Raw genomic sequence first — 13850 nt, forward strand, 5'->3', positions numbered from 1 at the left:
AGGGGTATATCTTCCATGTAGGAGAATTCCAAATAATTCACCTCCATCAGCCAGGTGGTCAAGGGCAACACCAACAGTGATAGGGCAGCCCCAGAGCACAGGCCCTTGCTGTGATCATGGTGACAACGGCCCTTCCCCTCGGTGGTGTTCCTCCTAAAACACGCCACCCGGTCTAATCAGCAGAAAGACGTCAGACAAATCCCACTTGATGGACATTCTACAAAATATATGACAAATACTTCTCAGGACTGTCAAGGTCATCAAAGATAAGGAAAGTCTGAGAAACTGTCACAGCCCAGAGGAGCCCAAGGAGACAGGACAACTTAATGTGATGTGGTGTCCTAGAGGGGACCTCAGAACAGAAAAAGGCATTAGGGAAAAACCAAGGCTATGCAAACAAAGCACAGACCTCAGTTAATAATAATGTGTCAGTGTTGGTTCATTAACTGTGGCAAACGCGTCACCCATATAAGGTGATAATAACAGGGAAGCTGGATGTGATGTGGTATATGGAGCTCTGTACTGGTTTCACAATGTGCCCCTAAGTCTAAAACTATTCTAAAATTTAAAGCTTGTTTGAAATTTGTGAGAGTGGACATAAGATTGCTAGCTTTTTATTTTAACTAATGAAGACATTAAAAACCTCACCAAGCCACCTTCCCTACCCATTGTTTGATAAGAGGAAAGATGTCCAGACAGCAGGAAGGCCTCCATCTCAGAATAAAGGACGAAGAGTTGACATGGAGTAAATCTGGGTTAACAAAGAGTTCAGACTCTTCCTTTTTCCCATCTTACCAAGGACCCATGAGAAGTTGGGGCTGACATTAGCCCTGCAGAATGTGGGCAGAGCAAGAAATGGTTTGAGAAGATTGTGGCCAAGAACATCAGGCACTCAACAGATGCCGGAGGGTGGCCCTACAGAGAAAGGTGCAAGGGGAGCAGTATGGGAGGGTTGAGGGGGCGGCAGGGGTGAGGCTGAGGGCCAACAGGGTGACCACCCATTCTCATTTGCTTGGGGCAAAGGGTTTCCTGGACACTGGACCTTCAGTTTGAAAACTCAGGCAGACCTGGGCAAGCTGGGGTGTTCATCCCAACCAAGCAGGTGGGTCTGGGGACAGGAGAGAGTGCAGGCAGCAGCCCTCAGGAGCTCTCCCTAACCTTCTGGAAAGGGAAAGTCAGGCCCTGTGTGGCCAGATTTTCTGATGTTCAATATTTTTTTCAAGAGAAGCTAGAAATTTGTTTTTTTTTTAAACACAACTCCCAAGTTTCAAATGTGGGCAGCTAATTCAAAAAAATGTGAAATGCTTTTCAGTCTAAAGCAAGTACAGCGTGTTCTGTGTGGCCCTCGGGCTGCCAGCTTGAGATCTCTGGGAGTAGGTCTAGACTGGATCCTTGAGACAGTCCCTTCGCTCCTCTGAGACTCAGTTTCCCGACTGTGAAGTGGGAACAGTTTTGCCTCCTATAGTCTGTGTGATCTATCTGCAAGTGATGTGTGCAGCCTGGCACACAAGAAGTTCTCAAACAGCAAGAGATAAGAAAACACGCATGTGATAACGACGGAAATGTCCATTAACAAATGAACAAACAGAATGTGGTCCACTCAATGGAATATTATTCAGCTTTAAGGAGGAATGAAGTACTGATAACATGTAATAAGGTTGGATGAATTTTGAGAACACTATGCTGAGTGAAAGAAGCTGGCCACTAAAGGTCACATATCATAGGAGTCCATTTACATGAAACATTCGGAAAAAGCAAATCCATAAAGACAGAAATCAGTGTTTGCCAGGGGCTGGGGAAACTGGAGGGAGTGTGCGTTATGGGGTGATTGCTAATGAGCATGGGTTTTTGGGAAAGGTAATGAAAATGTTCTGAAATTGATGGTGATGATGGTCGCACAACTCTGTGAATAGACAAAAAGCCATTGAGTTATGAGCAGTAAGTGGGTGAATTGTATGCATGGTAAGGTGGGTTACATTTCAGGCAAGTTAAAAGAAAAGCAAATAAGCGACAAGTACAGCTCGTCCTCCTTCTGGCTGTGCCCCAGCTCCAGGTGCAAACCTAAGCCAGGTGCTCCCCTGTTGGAGGCCATCCAACAACCGACCCTTGACACAGTCTAGACGGATGAGACGCGTCTGCACAGCAGAAGCGGCTGTGGACAGCCAGTAGAAGGGGTCTCCTGTCTATCTCTTCCTTTATGCTTGTCCCTATTAGCATCAGGTAGTGAGATTTTTGGACACCTGTGCTTTATAACAAAAAACTCTGCACGATGCCTCTGATTCTGCGCTAAATGACTTGTTGACCACAAAATAGAGACCCCTAGTAACCCTAATGTTGCCTGTTTCCCTCACCTGGGAAGTTAAGGGCAAAATTAAACTATAGGCAGACCAACTGCGGCAACACTGAAGGAGGCCATTGCTAGGAATGTTTAGAGGGTCACCATTCAAAAACTCAAGATTGATTAGAAGCACTGCCTTTCCCATGCCCTGGGCAGGAGTGGTTATTAATGGGACCAGGTAGATAGAGAAGGAAGGAGTTTTAACTAAAACATAATAATCTTAGTACATGGAAACATAATATGGCACCCCCTAGATATGTAGTTAATAGATCTAGGTAAAAAATCATTTATCTAATTTAGACAATCTAATTTCTATAAACAATAACTAATTTTTAAATCACTCCTTGTACCCCTGTGATTTAGACCATTCTATAGAAATTTAGTAGATATTTAATTATAATCAGCATTTGAAAGTTTGTGCTTATATAGCTTCATTGGCTAACTGATTAATGACCCTCTTGGTCAAAATAACCTTTGTTTAATATGGTTGATCTGTGGGACTTCCTGTACTTTTTGGTTATTTCTTTGTTTAACATGATTGATCTGTAAAACCTTCTGTGTTTTTAGAAGTTATTTCTATGGTAACCATTTCTGTTTTAATAATCATATTATGTATTGAATATTGTATAACCTCCCCTATAAAAATAAAGATTGATTTTTCTCGGTGAGTCAGTCAGGTCTAGAGAGCCTGGCTGTCCTCCGGCCCCTCACCCGGTGTCTCGTTTCGCCTGAATCGTTCCTCCTTTGGGGACCTGGAGACCCACTGAGGCTGGACCCCGGCACTCCCCTCTCTGGGTCTCAGTTTACCACTTGGAGAACACAGCTGTTAAATTAGGTACATTCTGAGGGTATATATGGCTCCAACAGCTTTTGATTTTATTGTGACAGATGGTCACATATTCACCAGGGCCACCTACCCAGCGAGACCTGGGATGATATAGGCCAAAGATGACATCAGCTCGAAGCTTGTAATTCCGCCCACAGCTGACAGGCCGCGAGAACTGGAAGGAGCCGAGCAGACGCCAGCAGAAACACACAGATGTTTGCAATCGACAAGAGACATCAACAGATGTAAGAAAACAATTTGCCAGCATTTGTTGTCCGTTTATCAAAGCTCTTTCAGTGAAGTTCATCTTCAGCTCACAGAGGAGGTCCCTTGGGACTAGAGCCAGGATGTCTGGCTCTGATGTCCAGTACCTGCTGTGTGGCCTGGGGCAAGTCACTCGACCTCTCTGAGCTTCAGAGCTTCAGATTCTGTGAGTTTATAAAGGAGGTGATAACAGTAGTGGCAGGAATCCAAGCTAGTTCTGATTCTTTAACCTCCTAAGGCCTTCATTTCCTTATCTGTAATTTGACAGATGTTATGTAGATCAGTGGTTCTCAACAGACTTTACCCCCCAGGAGACTTTTTTGGTTGTCACAACTGGGAGAGGCGGGAGTGCTACTGGCATCTAGAGGTGGAGGCCAGAGATGCTGCTAAAAGTCCTACAGTGCACAGAACAGCCCCCATAGCAAAGAATTATTCAACTCCAAATGTCAAGATGGCTGAGGCTGAGGAACTGTGGATTAAGATAGCCTCTTAGTTTCCCTCCAGCTGTAGATCTTTCAGTTTAATCTGCCTGCCTTATGCTGGGAAAGGCGGTCTGGAGCGTGCAGTCTCCACCCCCCATTCAGCTGCATAAGAATGGGCCTTTGGCCTGGAACTCTTTCTTACCCGGAGATAAGGAGCCTGGTAGACTTATGCTGGCTCACTGCCCTGTGTGGCGTATCTCTCCCTGTTTCAGACTTAATGTGTGCTCCCTTGTTCTGCGTAAGTGTGCATGTGCGTCATATGGCACCTGGCCAATCCCACTGATATGCCTGTCCTTGTGGGGAGGGGATGAGGTCCTTCTTCCTGTGACACAAGAGGTGTGTGTGTGTATGCAGGCCAGTGGCTCTGCCTTGGCTGCCGAGAGGGACCCTCAGGCCATGAGGGTCTGATGCCCACCGCTGAAGCTGACCTGCCCTGTCTCTGTCTGAGTGGAGCCTTGCTCCATTCAGAGCTTGGCCCAGCTGTATTTTTCATGGTGACTGAGACCAAGAAGCAGTGGGCATAAATGTTCCGATTTCTACTCTGGTGACTGGTAGATTTGACTTGCATACCACATGGTTTTCTCAGCCCCCTAAGGCAATTTCCACGAAGTTATTGCCTGATGATTCTTATTGAGTGTGTGGCATTTTCTCCCTCACTTTTCTACCCTGCAGAATGAGATAATACATGCCTCCCAGCACTGCTTTCTGACTGTGGAAGTTGTAGTAATAATAGTAATATTCAACAATAGGTAACCCTTGGTATGACTATGGGCCAGACATTGTGCTAAATGTTTTGTTTTGTACCTATTAACTCATCTTGTCTCCACAAGCGTGTCTGAGGCAAGTTTGATTGCTTCTTCTACTTTATAGATGAAAAATCTGAGAGGCTTAGTTGTACAAATCATACCCCTACCCCAAATTGGGGTGGCTTTTCAGCTCACAGTAATTTTCCATGTGGCACTAATCCTTGCTACTCTCCTCCTTTGGGATACAGTGATTGGTCCAGAGATGCACACATGTGACTCAAGATGGGCCAGTCAGAAGCCTTCCATGGGGTTTTTGCCAGTTGGAGGTGGCATAAGTATGGGAAGGCATGAGCCTAGGTGGGGCTGCCAGTAGGGCAAGATGGTTTGGCTGTGTGGAGCCAATACACAGAGAGAAACATATGAGACCTGCGAGAGAATCCTGGTGGCTTCTGATGGCTGGTTTTGGACCTCACCATCTATCTCCAAAACATGAGTCGACAGATTCCCTTTTAATGTCTGCATTGGTTCCAGTTGCATTTTTGTCTCTTGCTGTTCAAAGTCCTGATTGATCCCTTTCCTCCCCACCTGCACAACCCTGTTCATGTCCATATGTGTGTCCCCTGCACACACATGTATATGTGCTCAGCTTGTATGGATGTGTGCACACGTCTGTCTGCATGATCTTATGTGCACAAGCCAACGACCCAGGTGGTTCATGCCTGCTCCCATATTCTGCCCTCGCCTTGAAATTGAACTTTCCCAGCAGGACTGATGATCTTAGAGAATTAGAACCTGGAATTCTCAGCTGACTTACCTCTCAGCCCAGGAAAGGATTTCTAGAGATCTGGCAGCATCTTGGAGGAATGAAGGGGACAGTCCTTGAGCCCCAGGGCATCTGAGTTGGCAGTCAGGGCCCTACAGTGAGTGTCATATTGCCTTGCCTGCCCACCATCATCCCCCAACACCTTCAGGGACCAGCACCCAAATTGTATAATTCCATTTATATAACATGTCCAGAAGAGGTAAATGCCTTTCTGTAGAGACAGAGAATCAGATGAGTGCTGCTTAAGGCTCAGGGGAGTGGGGATGAGGACTAGGCACATGATAGCTGAAGGGTTTCCTTTTGAGATGGTGAAAATGCTCTAAAATTGACTGTGGGCATGGTTACACATATCTGTGACTTTACTCAAAACCATTGAAATGTACACTTTAAATGGGTGAATTGTATGGTATGTGAATTATATCTTGATAAAACTGTTTTAAAAAAGATTCCAAGGCTCCCTGTTGAGCCAGGCCCTTTTCAGAGTATTTCTTCAAAAGTCACACACTTGGCCTCCAGGTGGCCGTGTCTGGCTGATGAGAAATCAGGACCTTTTTATTTCTGCTCTGTGATCTGCAGTTACACAAATTCCTGTATCTGCCTTGCTTATATCTGCTGCCAATATTCTGCGTGTACATTGTCTGCTTTCTTTTGCTTAGAGGAGTTGTCTGGGTCCCCCGGCTGTCTTCCCAGCTGCCTCCAGGCTGTTTATCTGTCCATCCGTTAGCCTCAGTGCCTCATTCCAGCTCTGTTCATTCTCTAAAGGAGGATCCCATGTGTGGGGGCTCCGCATGGCCAAGGCCGGAGACTGTACCTGTGAATAGAGGGGCTTTAACTTGGGCGACCAGTTACACCAGTGCTGGGAGAGCCAGAGGCCTGGGCTGGACCACAGAGGAGACACAGAGAGAGGCAGGTGGGGGAATCGCCCCGTTTTCTCCCTTCCTCCATGGGATCTGAGAAAGGAGGTGGGCTCAGTTGATGGAGAGCAGAGCTAGGAAGGCAGGGAATGGCCTGAGGGCCTGGGTGATCAGATGGCCTCTCAGGGGCAGTGAGAGGTGCACTTGACTGGAAGCTCACCCACCCTGTAGCGTGTGACAGGGGTGAGTCACCGACTTTTCTGTCCTAGATCCTAAATGGGGAGGGAAACCAACCCTCAACCCGTCTCCAGCCACAAATCCCCTGGGGTGTCACTAGCAAATGTCCCTTGTGTTCCATTTCTGTTGTAACTTATGCAGACACAGGCCATTCTTTTGGGGACTTGTCTTACAGAGGAGCCCAAGAGTAGGAGGGAGGTGGAACAGAGGGCGAGAGGTGGGAACCCTGTGGTTGGGACCACGTTAGCTGTAGCCCTGTGTTCTTGGCCTCGAGGTCACTTTACCTGCCCCTGACCAACTGTACAGAAACCACGAGTTTGGCCATTGATCTGAGAAGACAAAGTGGGTGCTGAGTGCAGAGGGAAGCACGTGAACACTGGAGACACACTGGGTTCTAATCCTGCCTCTGCCAGCCCTCGGCTGTAGATTCTGGGCAAGTGTTTTTCTTTATCCAAGCCCCAATTTTCTCATCTGTAAAAGGGGCTAAACACAGCATGTAGCTCCTAAGTTTGTTGTAAAAAATTGTCCTAAGCACTTGACATGTGGCAGAAGGTGGTTTACAACCCACTGCTGAGGAGGGTCAGGAGTCCCAGCCCCAAGGTAATTCTGGCCATCTGTGTGACCCTGGGCAAAACCCTCAACCTCTCTGAGCCTTGTTTCCTCATATGTGAAATGGAGATAACAGTTCTGTCCATTTCACAGGGGTGTGGATAAGGATAAACGGGGACCCAGCACAATGTACATGCCTCATGGGCCTAGCTGTTCTTGGAACCATGACGCAGTTCTCTCTCCCACACATGGGCCATCGGGCCAGGCCGCCCACTGCAAACCAGCTCCCTCCTCTCTCAGGGCTTGCTTGCTTCCATCGTCCTCGGCAGTGTCTTGCCAGTAAGTAGACTTGAATACAGCTGAGGCATGTGGGGAGGGGAAAACAGGGCTGAGACTGAGTTTGGAATGGATGTCGTGATGTCGGGCTTATGAATGACCCATCCTCCCCCTTGGCTGTGACTCAGCAATTCGGATGAGATTTCCCATCCAACAGAGCGGACCATCCCTGTGAACTGCCAGAGGGGGCATCATGACCCCCAGCCCAGCATTGAGTGAAAAGACCTTGAAGCCAGTCCCTCCTCCTGGTGCTGTGTACAGGGTAACCATGGCTGTGAGGAAGGGCTGTGGTTGGGGGAGCCTTCCACTCCCTGTGCCACCGGGGCAGTTGGCAAGTCAAAGAGGAAGCTTTCTAGAGCTTTGTCTGCATTGTGTGTTTCCCTTTGTGCTTATAAAGTATTTCATAATAATAACCTCAGTCGTATAGGTGCCTCCACCCACTTGATGTATGTGGCCTGTGAAGCCACATCATCTCGGCTTTGGTTTCCCAGGTGCAAACCGAGCACCAGGATGAGACCCCGCTTGCTTGTTTGCTCACTCACTGATTCGTGCATCTGGTCACTGCACAGATGACACTGTGGAGTGCTGCCAGGCACTGGGTGCTGTGCTAAGTCTTGGGCCATCCAGCCAGGAGCACCACAGAGCAGACATTCTAGTGAGAGGACAGTCAAAAAATACGCAAATCTAAATTGCCAGGAAGGAGAAGAGCCACATGCTGGGACCTGGGGAGGGGGAGGCAGGAACACTGCATGAGGAGTTCCAAGTGGGCCAAGGGCTGAATTGTGAGGGGCAGTGGCTGTGGAGGGTGTTGGAGAAAGAACATTCTGGGCAGGGAAGCAGCTGGTGCAAAGCACCTGAGGCAGGACAGGGTTTGGTGTCAGCTCTCTGGAGGGTGAGGGAGCACAGTGGGCAGGAGGGGGTGGGGGCCATGAGCACAGGTTCCTCAGACAGCTTGAGGAGTTTGTGCTCATTCTTGTGCCTCCTGCTTGGCTCGTGCAGAAGCCAGCACAGGGCAAATGGCTGGGGAGAGACATGACTGGGTCACCCATGAAACCACCTCCAGCCTGCCAGACACTTGCTGTGTGTGGGGCTTCTGGTGTGCCATCCACTGTGTGGGCTCTGGAGGCAGGTACCAGTTACGATAGTGAAATGACATAGAACTTTTACTCAGTGCTGGGACCAGGGTAGGCCCTGATATATTAATGTATGTGTGTTTTAATTAAAAAAAAAAAAGACCTCAGTTTGATCTTATGATGACTCTATGAAATAGGCCCATTATTACCTCCATTTTACAGATGGGGAAATTGAGGTACAGAGAAGTCAAGTGACTTGTCCCAGGTCACTCAGTTGGTAGTGAGGGGAGGAGTTGGAGAGAAAGGGACTGAGCCTAGAGATACTTGTGACCATGGAGGAAACATTGCCAGGCTTAGGGGTGGCTGAGGGAGACCCCTCGGAGTCTGATAGAGTGACCTGTGGGTGGTAATGGCCTCAGGCTGTGGAGTGCATGGGGGAGGAGCAGCTCGCCCTGGCAAAGGATCTGGCTAGTGGTACAATGCCCTCTCTGGCAGCAGTCTGTTTATTGGGGTACGTCAGGGTCCATTTGGGTTTCTGACCTTTCCTTAAGGAGGCAGGACAAAGTGGTTGTCAAGAGCATGACCCTGCGCTGTGTGCCTTTGGGCCGGTCGCTTACCTGTCTGCTTCAGTCTCCTTCCTGGTGAAATATGGAATGTAATGATAGCTTTTCTTCCAGGGTGCATAGGTATGAAGTGAGATAATGTTTGCCTGGTGCCAGCACCTGGAACATGCTGAAAATACGTTAGTAAGGGAGAAAAAGGAGAGGCCTGGAGAGGTGGGCAGCAAAAAGGCTCTGGTCTAGGAAGCGCCTCCCAATAAGTCACTGACAACAGCGACAACTGGTGGCGCAGTGGCCCCACCTCCCAGAGCTCAGGGGTCCCCTCTGCCCTTGGGGGCAAATGTGACAGGGGCCAGTCAGCCCAGCTCTCTGAAGCAGCTTCCTGCTGGGCTCTGGCAGGAGGAGGGGGAGGACTCACTTCTGCCAGATTCCTCCCAAGGTCTCCCTGCTCTGAAGCAAGGACCAGAGGGACCAAGATTGTGCCTGCTTGGTCAGGGCCAGGGCCAGGGCCAGGGCCACTGCCCACACAGAAGGGACAGGAGACCGTCATGTGGTGCCTCATGTTTTCATGATGACCATCTTTTCACAGCAGAGTCATCAAAAACGGGAAAGGAAACCCCAACCAGAAACCATGTGATCCTCGAAGAGCAGATGGGCAGGGGACCAACTGGGACCCTTCAATTTCTGGGGCTCCCTCTGGCAAAGTCCATGGGCTGCTTCCAAACTAATGTTTTGTTTTATTTTTTAACATGTACCGGGGTTTTATTTCTGTTGAGTCAGTATCAGATATCTTTTAAAAAATACTTATCATATAAAGATTTTACTTTCTTTCCAGATATCTTAAGCATGAGTTTGACAGTGCATCTCTCAGCAGTACTGGCCACAGGAAGGATGAAAACAGTGTGTGTCCCTGAAGATACGCAAAGGGCAGCAGTTCTGCCCTTTTCGGCATATCTGCGTCTGGCCTGCCACGGAAAGAACACGAGTAATTCCTGAGGCATGAGAAATGACTGCATTTTGGTGAATTCCTCAGAATTTTCACACTTCCCGAATCTTCTCTTTTTGCCCATACTTTGAATGTCTCTTTTCTTCTTAGTTTTATCCTTTTCTCTCTTTCAGAAATCTCTCTCCCAACATTTTATTGTGAAAATGTTCAAACACAGAAAAGTTTAAAGAGTTCTACAGTGAATACTTGTGTTCCCATCACCCAGATAAATTTTGTTGCATTTGCTTTGTTGCTTACCCCTCCATCATCCATCCACCCCTCCATCCCTCTCTTCTCCATCCATCCTCCTATCCACCCGTCCGTCCATCCATCCACCCACCCATCCATCCATAACTCTATCTAGCCATCTTATTTTAAAAATGTATTTCAAAGTAAATTGCTCATCAGTACCCATCCCTTTAAACATTTGGGCATGCATTGTACTAACCAGAGTTGAATATTTAGAATAATCTTTTTCAATGGAGAAAATTAAATATACAGGTTGCAAAGAAAACCAGCTATGCATATCCACAATGGCAGTCACAGAAATAAAATTACCTGTCACTGCTGACAGTGACAAAGGCACAAGTCCTGCTAACCTTCCTGGGGGTGTGTTGCTACATTAGGAGTTGAAGCCGTGGGCTAAACTTTAGTTGCAGGCTAGTGAAAATAAAGCCATAATCTTTATCCTACCTAAATCCACAATTCTTTGAATTTGAGGACCACTACTTGGTTCTTATGTGATCGAATCCAAATAAATCATGCTGTCACCAAGTTCAGGCAAATGTCACCCATGGGAAGCGCTTCCTGGCCGTTTGGTATGTGTGTTGTCTCATCCGATCCTCACCACCACCCTACGGGGATGAGAAGAAGCTATTTCTCCACTCGCAATGCTCTCCCCCAAACCAAATGGTTCTCTAACTCCCTGGACACCACCTGGGTGTCCTGTAAAGTCATTCAGTTCTGACACTGACTACCTGGAGTTAGTGTCAGACCCCAGAGGTTAAGGGCTCAGTCTTACAAGACTGATCACATGTCAGACACCAGTCACAAGGGTGGGGTCCCCAGGGCACCCCCACTTCTGTCTGATTTGCCAACAGTGTCAGAAGCGCTCACAACCCCACCCCACATTCAGGAGCATGCCAGAGTGGCTCACAAAACTCAGGAACACTTATGTTTGCCAGTTTATTATAATGAATACGATAAAGGATCCAGATGTACAACAAATGAAGAGCTACACGGGCCAGAGGCCTGGAAGGATCCCGTGCCCAGGAGCTTTTCTGCTGTGGAGTTGGGGTGTCCCACCCACCTGGCACATGGATGTGTTCTACCCAAAAGCTCTCTGAACATCAGAGTTTAGGGATTTTTATGAAGGTTTCCTCCTGTAGGCATGATTGATTGTTAACTCAATTTCCAGCCCTCTCCCTCCCTGAGAATGAAGGTGTTGCTGAATTTTAAGCTTCTAATCACAGCTTGTCTTTCCAGTAACCAGCCCCACCCAGGAGCCCACCCAGAGTCACCTCATTAGGACAAAAGATGCTCCTGTCATCCAGGAAGTTCCAAGGGACTTGGAGCTCTGTGTTGGGAACTGGGGGCAGAGACCAAACATCTACTTCTTAGTATGTCACAGGGGGATGAACTATTATAAGCCCATCTTACAGCTGAGAAGACTGAGACCCAGAGGGGCAGGGTTTTCTCCCACTGAGGCAATTCCTCCCAGCATGGGCAGGGGCACAGCTCGGGCAGCCCCAAACAATGCCCAGTGCCCACACAGGCGCTGCTTCTCTTACGCCCTTTACAGACAGGCTGGCTGAGGCACAGGGAGGAGCAGTCACCCAACCTGCCATCACCCAGCCGTCTGGTTCTTCCCTACCCTCCTGCCCCCATAAAGACTCAGGGTCCTTGCACTGCCCAGAACCAGCTGTAACCCCAGTGTGGTGACGGAGGGGCGGCCCCCATGCAGGCTTCGGAGGAACTGAAGTGCTGCAGTCCTGAGCCAGTAACGCCCTTTGCCCTTTGTTATCCGACAAACAAAAAGTTTCAATCCACAGGGTCAGGGGCGGGGGCGCTGGTGACAAAAGGGTCCTGCTTGGGGGTGTTGATCCCTCCTTGCAACTGGATTTTTGTTCTATATTCCCTGGTGAGAGAGAGAGGAGGGGTCGAGGCAGTTGGGGCCCTACTTCATTTCCCCCTCTGAGGCCCAGCATGGGGGAGAGAGGCCCCAAGCAGTGGCCACTGAAGGTCCCAGCTCCTAATGCCAGACCCCAGGCAGCGCAGAGAGCAGTGGGAGCTTGGGGATGTCTGTGGTCGCACAGATGGAAACCAGCCTGTGTGCCATGGTGTGTTGCAACCTGAGAGATGGCACAGGTGCCTCTTGAGGGACAGGGAAGTCCTGTGGTTCCCACGGCCACTCGCAGATATGTGCTATATGCAGCTGGGCAATGGGGTGGGGGGGAAGGGGGAGAGGCAGCACTAAAAAGGGAGTGAACCAGCCTCAGGGGCTGGCTGGAGGGTTTTCTGTGTTGGTGGGCGTCTGCGTGCATGCACGTGGATATTCTGAATGTGTGTCTGTGCACCTGTGTGTGTCCCACATGTGTGTACACACATGTATCTGTATGTATTTGCCTGTGAGTTTTCATTTGGGGTTACTCATGTCCTTCTACATGTATATAGGTAGGTGGCCTCATATGTCCCTGTGTGCTTATGCTAATAATCATAGCAAACATTTACAAGCACTTCCTGTGTACCAGGCTTCTGAGTGCTTGTGTGTTTTAGCTCAGTTAACCTTTGGAATGGGTACTGTCATATCTTGACTTTCAGATGAGAAAGAGGCACCGAGATGTTGAGTGACTTGCCCGGGGGGACAGAGGTGGAACTGAACCCAGGCTGGCTTGCTACCCTCAGCCCTCAAGCCACACCAGCTCCTGCTCATATGGTCCTGGGTTGCCCATGTCCACGCAGGTGGGTGCCCCTCTGGGAAGGTGTCCACCTGTGTTCTATCCTAGCGTGATGTGCAAGTGGGGCAAAGGGCATCAAACACCTGTGTGTGGCCGGGCCTTACGGGGAAGTGCCCATGGTCCCTTGCACATGTGTGCGTCTGGGGAATTCACATATGTGTGTGCAGGTGTGATGGGGGCCAAGAGGCCTCTCTCACCAGGCCCTGCCCTGGGGGCTCCAGACCTGGGCCATCCTTTCCTCTTTCAGGGAATGGCAGCCCCAACTGCCCACCCCTGGACCTACCCCCCCCCCCCCCCCCCCAGTCCCTGAGCCAGCCTTTGTTTCCTTTACTGGAGGCCAGAGAGGAGGAAAGGGAGGTGCTGTGGGAATTCAGAAGGAATTCTAGGCATTCAGCCTTTCAGGGTCGTGGGAGGCTCCTGGAAAACTCTAGTCAGGCCTAGGCTGAAGGCACAATGTGGTCTCCTGTGAGCTGGGCCAGACTCTGGGTTCTTGGAGGGAACAGGGCAGGTGGCGTTTGCAGAACCAAGAGAGGAGCCTGGCTGGCATCTCCTTTGGGCCTGGAGTCTGGCCAGCAGCCCGGTCTGACTCTGTGGGGCCTTCCCCAGGGCGGGCCTGGCCAAGGGACCTCAAGCACCAGGATGCAGGGCCAGAGGGCCAGAGGCGCAGGTGGGGCGGTGAGAGGTTCTGAGGACCATGGAGTCAGTCATGGCTGTTAGTCCTAATGTGGCACGTACAGGGGTTTCAGAGCCTCCCCGAGCTGCTTCCTCTGTAAACAGGGTTTCAAGTAGGGGATGAAGGTTGGTGGCTCTCTCTGTCCCT

The 13850-nt window shown here is 49.4% G+C and overlaps 1 long non-coding RNA gene across 2 annotated transcripts in view; it reads right to left on the reverse strand.

Moving 5' to 3' along the window:
- Positions 1-3827: 3827 nt before the first annotated feature.
- The window catches only part of LOC118499573, a 31659-nt gene continuing 21636 nt past the window's right edge, over positions 3828-13850 (reverse strand). The window contains exons 2-4 of one of the 2 annotated variants that reach the window (XR_004902068.1): positions 9146-9250; positions 7870-8107; positions 3828-6290 (exon numbers count right to left, since the gene is read on the reverse strand). This is a non-coding gene — a long non-coding RNA (uncharacterized LOC118499573). Of the gene's footprint in view, positions 6291-7869; positions 8108-9145; positions 9261-13850 lie in introns of both variants that reach the window. The other variant, XR_004902069.1, reaches the window with a different exon arrangement.

The sequence above is a fragment of the Phyllostomus discolor genome, chromosome 3 (genome assembly GCF_004126475.2).
Source record: "Phyllostomus discolor isolate MPI-MPIP mPhyDis1 chromosome 3, mPhyDis1.pri.v3, whole genome shotgun sequence".
In the NCBI taxonomy this organism is placed as follows: Eukaryota; Metazoa; Chordata; class Mammalia; order Chiroptera; family Phyllostomidae; genus Phyllostomus; species Phyllostomus discolor.